The following is an 8784-nucleotide window of genomic DNA, read 5'->3' as shown; positions in this document are numbered from 1 at the left end:
TTAACATGATCTGGGCTTCTTAGGTGTTCTGGCTTTCAGAACAGATGAGAGAGAAGTCCTTGTGACTTTGACCTGGAATTTCTTCATCAGTTAATTGAACATCTGCCTCTCCCTAGGTGTCTGCTGAGCACGCTTAGACAAGGTAGATTGGACTAAATGAGCTCAGGCAATGTAAATGGGGAGGAAAAAGGGCATTTCTGTATGCACTGCCATTCACCTCTTCATCGACTCCCTTTGAATAGTTAAAGTTTGTATCACCAAAACAGACTGGTCCTCAAAACCAAGTGAATGGTGCTTCTCTACCATCTCCTGTAGCTCCCTGCACCATTTCAGCTGTCAGGCTGAAAGTGATCTCTCCAGCAAGTCCTTCTCTGTACTAGACATTGGCAAAATCAAACAGCCTCACCGTCTGGATCTGCTGACATCCAGAAGTGAGGCTGAGTGTGATTGAAATAACGTGACTCACACTCACTGTGTCTCTCTCTATTAACTTCAACAGACGTGCAGGGCACTAGCACTGATGAGGATGCCTGTTCTGCAGATAGCTGCAAGAAGAGAGGTAATCTCACTCTTCCTGCATGCTCCATTACCTTGAAGTGTATACACAACATCTGCAAGGCAGTGTATGTAAAGAAGATCAGTCTGATTCAATCACCAATGAGAACTTTAGTGTAATTGTGATCTGCATAAGCCTCAGGTTCAATCCTCAGTAATGGCTTTTGAGGGGAATTAATGGTATATAATCACAAGACTAATGATGAACTGCAGTTAATATATGCAAAGGATCTTACTTCAGATATCTACCTGCCATGTCTGTTGGCACAGCTCACCTGAGGGACTGGGTATCTTCTACTAAGAAGTGAGGAAGTCTCTTATTTGTGTACCACCAGTTTTAATTTAGCCTAGCTCAGAGAAGACCCAAGGGAAGAAGAAAGTCTTTCTGCCTTCAAGAAACCAGAAGGTACCTCTTTACACTGGTATGAAACATCAGCTCAACATGTGAGCAGCTCTATGTTTACTGAAGTCTAGACATGCTGATAAAACACCTGAGAACAAGCCCTGTGCTTGGAAAGAAATATCTTTTACACCAGTTTCTAACTTGTATATAACTCCCTCAAACAGCATCCTGTGCCCTCTGGACACATGGGCCAAAACTCCAAGTCTAATTTTTCCTCTGACAAGAAATAGATAGAGAGGGAGACACTGCTGTGATAAATCACTGTTTAGTGAGGTTTCTGTCACTGCCACACATGACATTCTCATAAGCAGACTAAAGGAACAAGACTCAGCCAAAGGCAACTCCATTTTTATGGGATCTTCTGGATGCGTGTAACAAGGCTAACTTGTCAGGGGTAAGTGCAACAGCATCAACTCTGCTCTTCTGTTGTGACCTACACTGCAAATTGCAGCTGCTCCTCAAAGAGTAACAGAAATATTAGAAATAGGGGATTTCCCTCAGGAATGCAAGAACCTGCTCAGCTCTGCTGCAAGATGTCCACAAAATATCCAGAGACAATGACAGAGGCTTCTAATTATCACATTCTATAATAATTAATTGAAACAGTGTGGGAAAGGAATGGGGAAAGAGTCCAGCCTCCAGGAAGGCAGTGGAAAGAGAGAATAAGTGGGGAAAAGATCAGGGATCACAGACTCCTGCCATTCACCTATGAATCAGCCACACTCTGCTGCTGCAAATATATATATGTATGTATGTATGTATGTATGTATGTATGTATGTATGTAACAAAAATCATGAGGCAAAGATAAAGGGAGCTTTGTGTTTTGTTTTTTTTTTCCCCCTTTGGACAAGTGAGAACTCAATGGAGGCACTCTTCACAGGAACAAAAGGAAGTGGTAAACCTTCCGTGCCCACCATGGACTGGAGGAGAAGTTCTTGCATTAGTTTAGATGTCAGCCCCAGAGTAGATCAGGACAAATGCTCATACAGCTGTATTCCATATGATTCTGTAACTTGAGCTAATCAAAACACAAAGCTGAAATACAAACACTAAAGGAGTTTCCCTATTTCAGGGCCCTTCATCAGACAGACCACACCCTCACAGGTGCCTTTTTTTTACCTTTGAAAGGCCACAAGCATGATGTTGACATTGCACAGCCACAGTATAGAGTGATTCCGTTTGTGGTAGATGGAAGGGAGCAGCACACACGTAGCAATGGTGGAAGGAGTATACTGCCATCCCAAATGTGAATAGACCCAAATGGAAGGTCAGACAAAAGCTATAGTGCATGATCAGATAAGTAACTGTGAAATCACAAAAATCTGGAATATGGAGATTATAGGCAGGCAGGACCACTTTCTATGAGTCTTATTCTTGTGGGGAGCAGGCAGAAGCAGAGATAGATCATCCTTTATTCAATGCATCTTAAAGGCTTGCACAAAGGGAGCCATGTGTAGCTGTGGTCAAACACAAGTATGGCTGAGCCCAGGTCTAGCACATGAAAACATATTGAGCTTTGCTGACTCCAGTGTTGACTGTTGTTCTCCATTTTCTTTTGTGTCTTCAAGTTGTTTTCCATACTGCAGTAGCTGGGTCAGACCTGTATGTGCAATATCTTCTCCGTATTGGCAGTTCTCAACTCTCAATCTTCTACTTAATTCGAAAATCACAAGTTTGCTTCATCTCTCATTTATTCAAATTTTTCCTCTCTTTTCACAACCCATATTCCTTTTGCCCCTCCCCTTCCCATGCCTATATGGATCATGATCTATGTCAGGCAGAGTTTTAATGCTCAGAGGCAGGAGTTGGGAAAAACATCCCAACTAGTGAGGGCTGAGCTCAGGCAGCAGGGAGAAGACARGAATTTCTTTACTCTCAAGCAGAAAAGAGGTGGACCAGCCTAGGACAGCTCCAGGTGGCTAGGAGTGTGCTTTAGCAATGATTCATTTYCAACAAATGGCCTCATTCTCATACACGCAAAAGGCAGTAGGAGTGGGACATAAAACCCAGATCAGGAAACCTCACATAGCATACTGTAAGAATAGTAATGCTGCTGCAGAGGAAGGTTGCACCTCCCCAGCATCCTGTCTGCTGGAGCAGGTAGCCAGTGAGAAGGCAAGAGTTGTCCTGTACCTGCAAGTGTTGCTGCAGATTTCACGTGGATAAGGAGGAAACCATCACCACTCCATTGTCCCAGGACCTAGGGTTTTCCATCTCATGAGGCTGACTGGAGTCCAGCCTCCAACTTTACTGTTGTTTCCACTCTCCCCCCCCCTTCCCTTTCATTTCCTCACTTTGCTTTTGCACAGATACTTTGCTCCTCTGTGTGCTCCCCCAGGTTTCTTTCCTTCCTTTCACATGTTTCCCGTTCCATTCTRTGCTTTGCTGAGGTTCATCTATTTTTCAACAGCCTCCCCTGTGGTCTCCCTACTCCTCTCATACACCTGTATTCATTTCTTCCTCAGTCTTTTTGCCCATCTCTCCCCACATTCTGTTTTTTTCTCAGCCCYCTTTCCCTTAAAACAGAGATCTGAAGCCTCCACACTCTAATGACCCACCTCTCTTCAGAAATCTCCCCTGAAGTGTTTAACACAGAGAACACTGACCTTTCTGACCTGCACAGAAAATGTGAGGGGAAAGCTGAGGGAAGAGGGTCCTTTATTTCTAGCATCACTCCCTGTTGACCTCCTTCAGTGTCGTGGAGATGATCACCACCTCAGACCTCTTATTGCTGGAATATGTAAGCTTCATGGCAGCCCTCCTGACTCAGCTGTCAGAAGTGAGGCTGTGCATTTCCTTACGTCCGAAAATGGGATGTGGAGAAGGGGCATCAGGCTCTTCTGCTGTGACCACATATAGCAGTAGCCAACTTGGGAGAGACACAGGACGACTGATATGTGAGAGCTCAGAGCTGGAGCTATCCCTAAGATACTCATAGAAATGTATTCACCTCATGATGATTCCTCATTTATAATTACATTGAGACCTGACAATCCACTAGGCTTAGTGTAGTATTTCTGGTGCCCCAGTTCTTTAGTCATGTGATGCCTAGCCAAATGCCTTACAGAAATCTATCAAATCACACTAAAGCTTTTATCATTCAAGACTGCAATTTCAGCAAGGAAAAAAAATACACAGTAGCTGTTGAAGGACAACTACACTACAACAACCACTGTCATCTGAGATTAGCCAGAGTATACATCCTTTGTGGAATTTTCCCACGTAGTGCAGATGAGACTGGATTTACTGTAGACCTTTGCTGCCCTAAGCCTTGTACAATATTTTCATCATTCTGGACCAAATAAAACAGGTACAGTCTGCTCTGGCTTTGATGGGGAAACAGTGAGCCCCCTCTCTTTGTTCTAGGAAAATAAAGACACAAGATTGCCAAGCTCCCGAAATGAACAATTTGTACACAAAATACTGTATGAGATGATAACACACAAATTGCCCTCCTGATCTCACTGTCCACAAAACAATGACTTTAAATGTCCTCAAATGTGTAAGAGTGTTCTATGGCACTTTGGCATAACACAGCCAGCAGATCAGGGGCACTGACAGCCAGGGTCCATCCCACAGTACCAAAGCCAGGCTGAGAAGTCAGTTTGCAGGTTGGGGTCTAAATCAATGGGGTGCACGGCCAGGCACAACTGCAGCTGAGCTGAAGACCGGCACTTCTCCAGTGGAGCTCAGGCAGTGAGCGGGCTGAGCTGAAATGGGCTCCTGTGCCATGGGTGGGTGAAGGCCCCAGGAGAGGGGGCCCTTGAGGACCCTGACACAGATGCATTCTTTTCAAAAAGGAAGACAGTCACAYGTAACTGCTGCTCAAAGGAAGTTAACTGCAAACATACATGGCCTTTCTGTGTCTGGATAATGGCTTTTTTGCATGATTATGTTTTTATCTGCAATATATTGTGGAAATTTCCCTCACCAAACGTTGTACATGTAGCTGATTTTCAAAAGGTCTCTCTGGTATTCACTGTAATATAAAAGGCAATACGTATCTGCTTAAAGCTGTCGAAACTTTTCATCAGAGACTGACTTACCTGAGAAATGGTATGCAAACTGAAGAAAATGTTCAAGTATCTGCTTGTGTGCATGGCAGGACTGAAGCTGAGGTTTTCAATGCCACTTCATTTTTCCCCTAAATTTATCATTTGAAAGCAAGATAATTTTGATCTTTGTTCTGAGATTGCCTACACAATCCAGGCCTAGAGAAGTTTCCTAAATCACTCTTAAATCAAGCATGTATCAGAGTTCATCTGGAGAAGATATTTTAGAGAGACACCCCAGGGAGGAAGTCAATTGACTGTTTATAGATGCTTAAAATACAGCCAATTACATTTCAGCCAGGCACCCAAAGCTCCCTTTGCTGTCAATGAAGGTAATGGGTGCAGGTCATGTCATCCTAAAGTAGACATTTAAAATAGCTTTAATGACTCTTATATAAACTCCATTCCCAAATGTAATTTAAGGATGTAAAAAGATAGCAAATCTGTTGCTTCCTTTAGGATATGTTCTCCTGATAGGTTCTTCTTGTTAAATGTTTGAATTATATTTCCAGCCTGAAATTGCTTAAAATCTTTCATCTTTGAGTCTTAATACATCACTGCCTTTGGGTTAAATATTCTTCCATTCATATTCTTTGCCAGGTACCTAAAAACAGAATACAGTCAAGTAACTTCCCAATCTTTTCCCTGCCCTACTTCCTTTTGTTTGCATGCTAAATCCCACAGAAGCAACATTTCTTGGAAGCTGTTCTTCTAATATGACATTTCTTCAGTTTTTATTTGTTTGCTTTGGAAAAGCAATGTTGAAAATGTAAAAGAAGTGTTGGTCTCCAGTGTCTCCAGTACTTGGACACTTTGCTAGCCAGTAGGATTTGAATTGAATGGCCACCATAAGAAAAATCCACCCAAAAGCTTAGAGTATGGGTGTAGAAAATCCAAGAACCTCTTCATTTGTGCAAGAAAAGGACTTCTTGGTGAGTATGAAGCAAGAGAAGCATACGGGGACTTCTCACACAAGCACAAGTCTGAACTCTAATCAGGTGTAAAGTTTTCTTTCCCCTCATATCATCTTGTGTCAGCATCTCCAGGCACCTCATATGTCTGTAATTTCAATGACATTTTCAGATTTTATTGTGTCTGCCCTTAGTTTGATTTGGGTGAGCGCTTTAGACTTCAACTCTAAGGCATGCTCATTCCAAGACAAATCATGCTGGTTATTTGTGATAGCTGGAAAGAGCTGGACTGTTTCTGTTCTAAGTTCTAAACGAGATTTTTTTTTGTTCAGGACAATTATCACATGAATGGAAACAGTGCAGCTTTGGACACTGAGTTCACTGTGAGATTAGTAATCTCATGTTGTCCTGCTAGCTATTCCTGAGAAGAGCTGCCTCTCTCCAAAGTGCAGCACAGCTCCTTCAGCATCAAACAAGCACCGAGGTAGGAGCACAACCCAGACATGAACCTAACTTTGTGTCTTTAAAAATCACATGTGAAGAGCGATCAGACCTGAGGAATATTGAAGGGTTTGGAGGAGAGACTGCAAGACATCAGGCCTTCTGAGAAGCTAGTTGCCATGGAGACTGGCTCATTTAACCCAGTAAGGATCTGGCAACCCTCCATGTTCAAGTTAATTTAATTAAATAGGTGGGAACAATGAGCAAAATAAAATGGCACTGACTTCAGTCTAGGGTGCTGGCCTGGCAGGATTTGTGATGCTATGCTTTGGTTCAGCAGCCCAACCATCACAGAGTCATTCAGAAGTGAAGGCAACCACTGGAGAGGAATAAATCACAAGGGAAGAAGATCTGAGGTAGAGGACACACTTGGGGAACACAAAACATCTATAGTGCCTCTCATCCCTTCACCCAGGTACCACAAGACTGTCTCTCCTGTACTGAGGGAGCTTCCAGCTGTGCTAGACATTCTTCTTGATGGGATCCTTATGTGAGCCATTTGTAATGTGGCTTTATCTCACCTCTGAATTTGAAATGTGGATAAAGAAAAGCTGGCAATGTAATTATTCTTCACTGTCAAACATTGCTCTTGGTTTTCTGTCTACAGACAGCTGGAGAGTGATGAATCCTTTTGTATTTGCAGCAGCCTTGGATTTGCTCCAGGAAAAGGTGCAAAGAGGCAGGGAAGTTTTGCATTAACATGCCCCATTGGTATAGATTTCACTGTTACTGCATCTGAGGAGGAGAAAGGGACTCATCTGAAGTGAGAGAGCAGTTAGAAACCAAGTTTGAAAAGAACTTAGCGCTGAAAACACAAATCTTCAGCATGGAGAATTGATATTAGACTCTCAGAAGACATAGCCAAGCACCCAAAAAATGCTATGCTCTGTGGAAAGCCTTGCTCTTAATGACTTAACTTTAAGCTTTCTTCACTATAGCAGGGTCATCTGGGGACTTTACATCAAATATGTGTCACCAGTGACCATCTCCTTCCTGGAACGCTGCCTGTAGCTATTCAGCTCCAGTCTGAGTGTACGCTCTCTATGTAAGGGTTCAAGTTGCCATCTGCTCATTCTCTCCCTTCCTCCCTCTTCATGTATCTGACCTGTGATATCAGCTTCTGCTCTAGGCCTGCAGCAACATAGAACTACAGAATCACAAATTTTTTGAGACTGAAAAGAATCTCTGGAGATCCTCTAGTCCAACCCTCTGCTCAAAGGCAGGGTGATTAACTAAGGCAGGTTACTTAAGACCACACCCAGTCAAGTTCTGAATATCTTTAAGGATGAAGACTCCACAGCCTCTCTAAGCAATCTTCTCCAGTATTTGACTATTTAATCATTCTCATAGTAAAAATGTGTTTTTTCAAATTTTAAACAGAATGTCTTATATTTCAATTTGTGTCCATTGCGTCTTGTCCTGGCACTGGATACTACTTAGGATGATCTGGTTCCATCTTCTTTATTCCCCCTCATCGGGTCTATATACAGACTGATAAGATTCCACTCAAGCCTTCTCTTCTCTAGGCTGAACAATCACAGATCTCTCAGCCTTTCCTCCTATGTCAGATGTTCCAGTCTCTTAGTCATCTTTATGACCATTCACTGGACTCACTCCTATATGTTGATATCTCTCTCGTACTTGGGAGCTGGACACAGCACTCCTGATGTGGCCTCTGCAGTGCTGAGTAGAGGGGAAAGATCACCTCCTTCAGCCTGATGGCATCATTCTTCCTAAAGCAGTCCAGGATGCTCTTGGCTTTCTCTGCTGCAAGGGCACATTGCTCGATTATGTCCTCCAGGATACCCAGGTCCTTTTCTGCAAAACTGCTTTCCAACCCATCAGACCACAGCGTGTCCTCCTGAATGAGGTTATTTCATCATAGGTGCAGCACTTCACACTTCTCTTTTTTTGAAATTCATGAGGTTCCTGTCAGCCCATTTCTCCAGCTTGTCAAGGTCCTTCTGAATTATTGGACAGCCATGTGGTGCATCAAGCACTCCTTGCCATTTTGTATCATCTACAAACCTGTTGTGTTGTATGAAAGGAGAGGAGGTTAGCACTCCCCTTGATAATGATGGAAGAGGCCCCAGTGGCCTATACAACACGCATGTACGGTTAAGGCACTGCCACCTACTTCGTGGCATCTAACCATGTTTTGGGGGTTAGGTTTAGCTCAGTTAGTTAGAGCATGGTGCTAATAATGCCAAGGTCACGGGTTCAATCCCCATATGGGCCACTCACTTGAGGGTTGGACTAGATCTCCAGAAGTCCCTGCCAACCTTACCAATTCTACGGTTCTGTTGAGGGTGCATTCAGTCCATTAATCCAGGTCATTAATGAAAATACTAAACACTATTG

The 8784-nt window shown here is 43.2% G+C and overlaps 1 non-coding gene across 1 annotated transcript; it reads left to right on the top strand.

The window, feature by feature from the left end:
* Positions 1-8456: 8456 nt before the first annotated feature.
* LOC146589836 (U6atac minor spliceosomal RNA) lies at positions 8457-8583 on the top strand. Its single transcript, XR_014897109.1, has one exon. It is a non-coding gene; the product is annotated as a U6atac minor spliceosomal RNA (small nuclear RNA).
* The last annotated feature ends 201 nt before the right edge of the window (positions 8584-8784 follow it).

This window comes from Rhea americana, unplaced genomic scaffold (genome assembly GCF_003343005.1).
Source record: "Rhea americana isolate MKP2758 unplaced genomic scaffold, rheAme1 scaffold_430, whole genome shotgun sequence".
NCBI classification, from domain to species: Eukaryota; Metazoa; Chordata; class Aves; order Rheiformes; family Rheidae; genus Rhea; species Rhea americana.
This window is presented reverse-complemented; position numbering and strand designations above follow the sequence as displayed.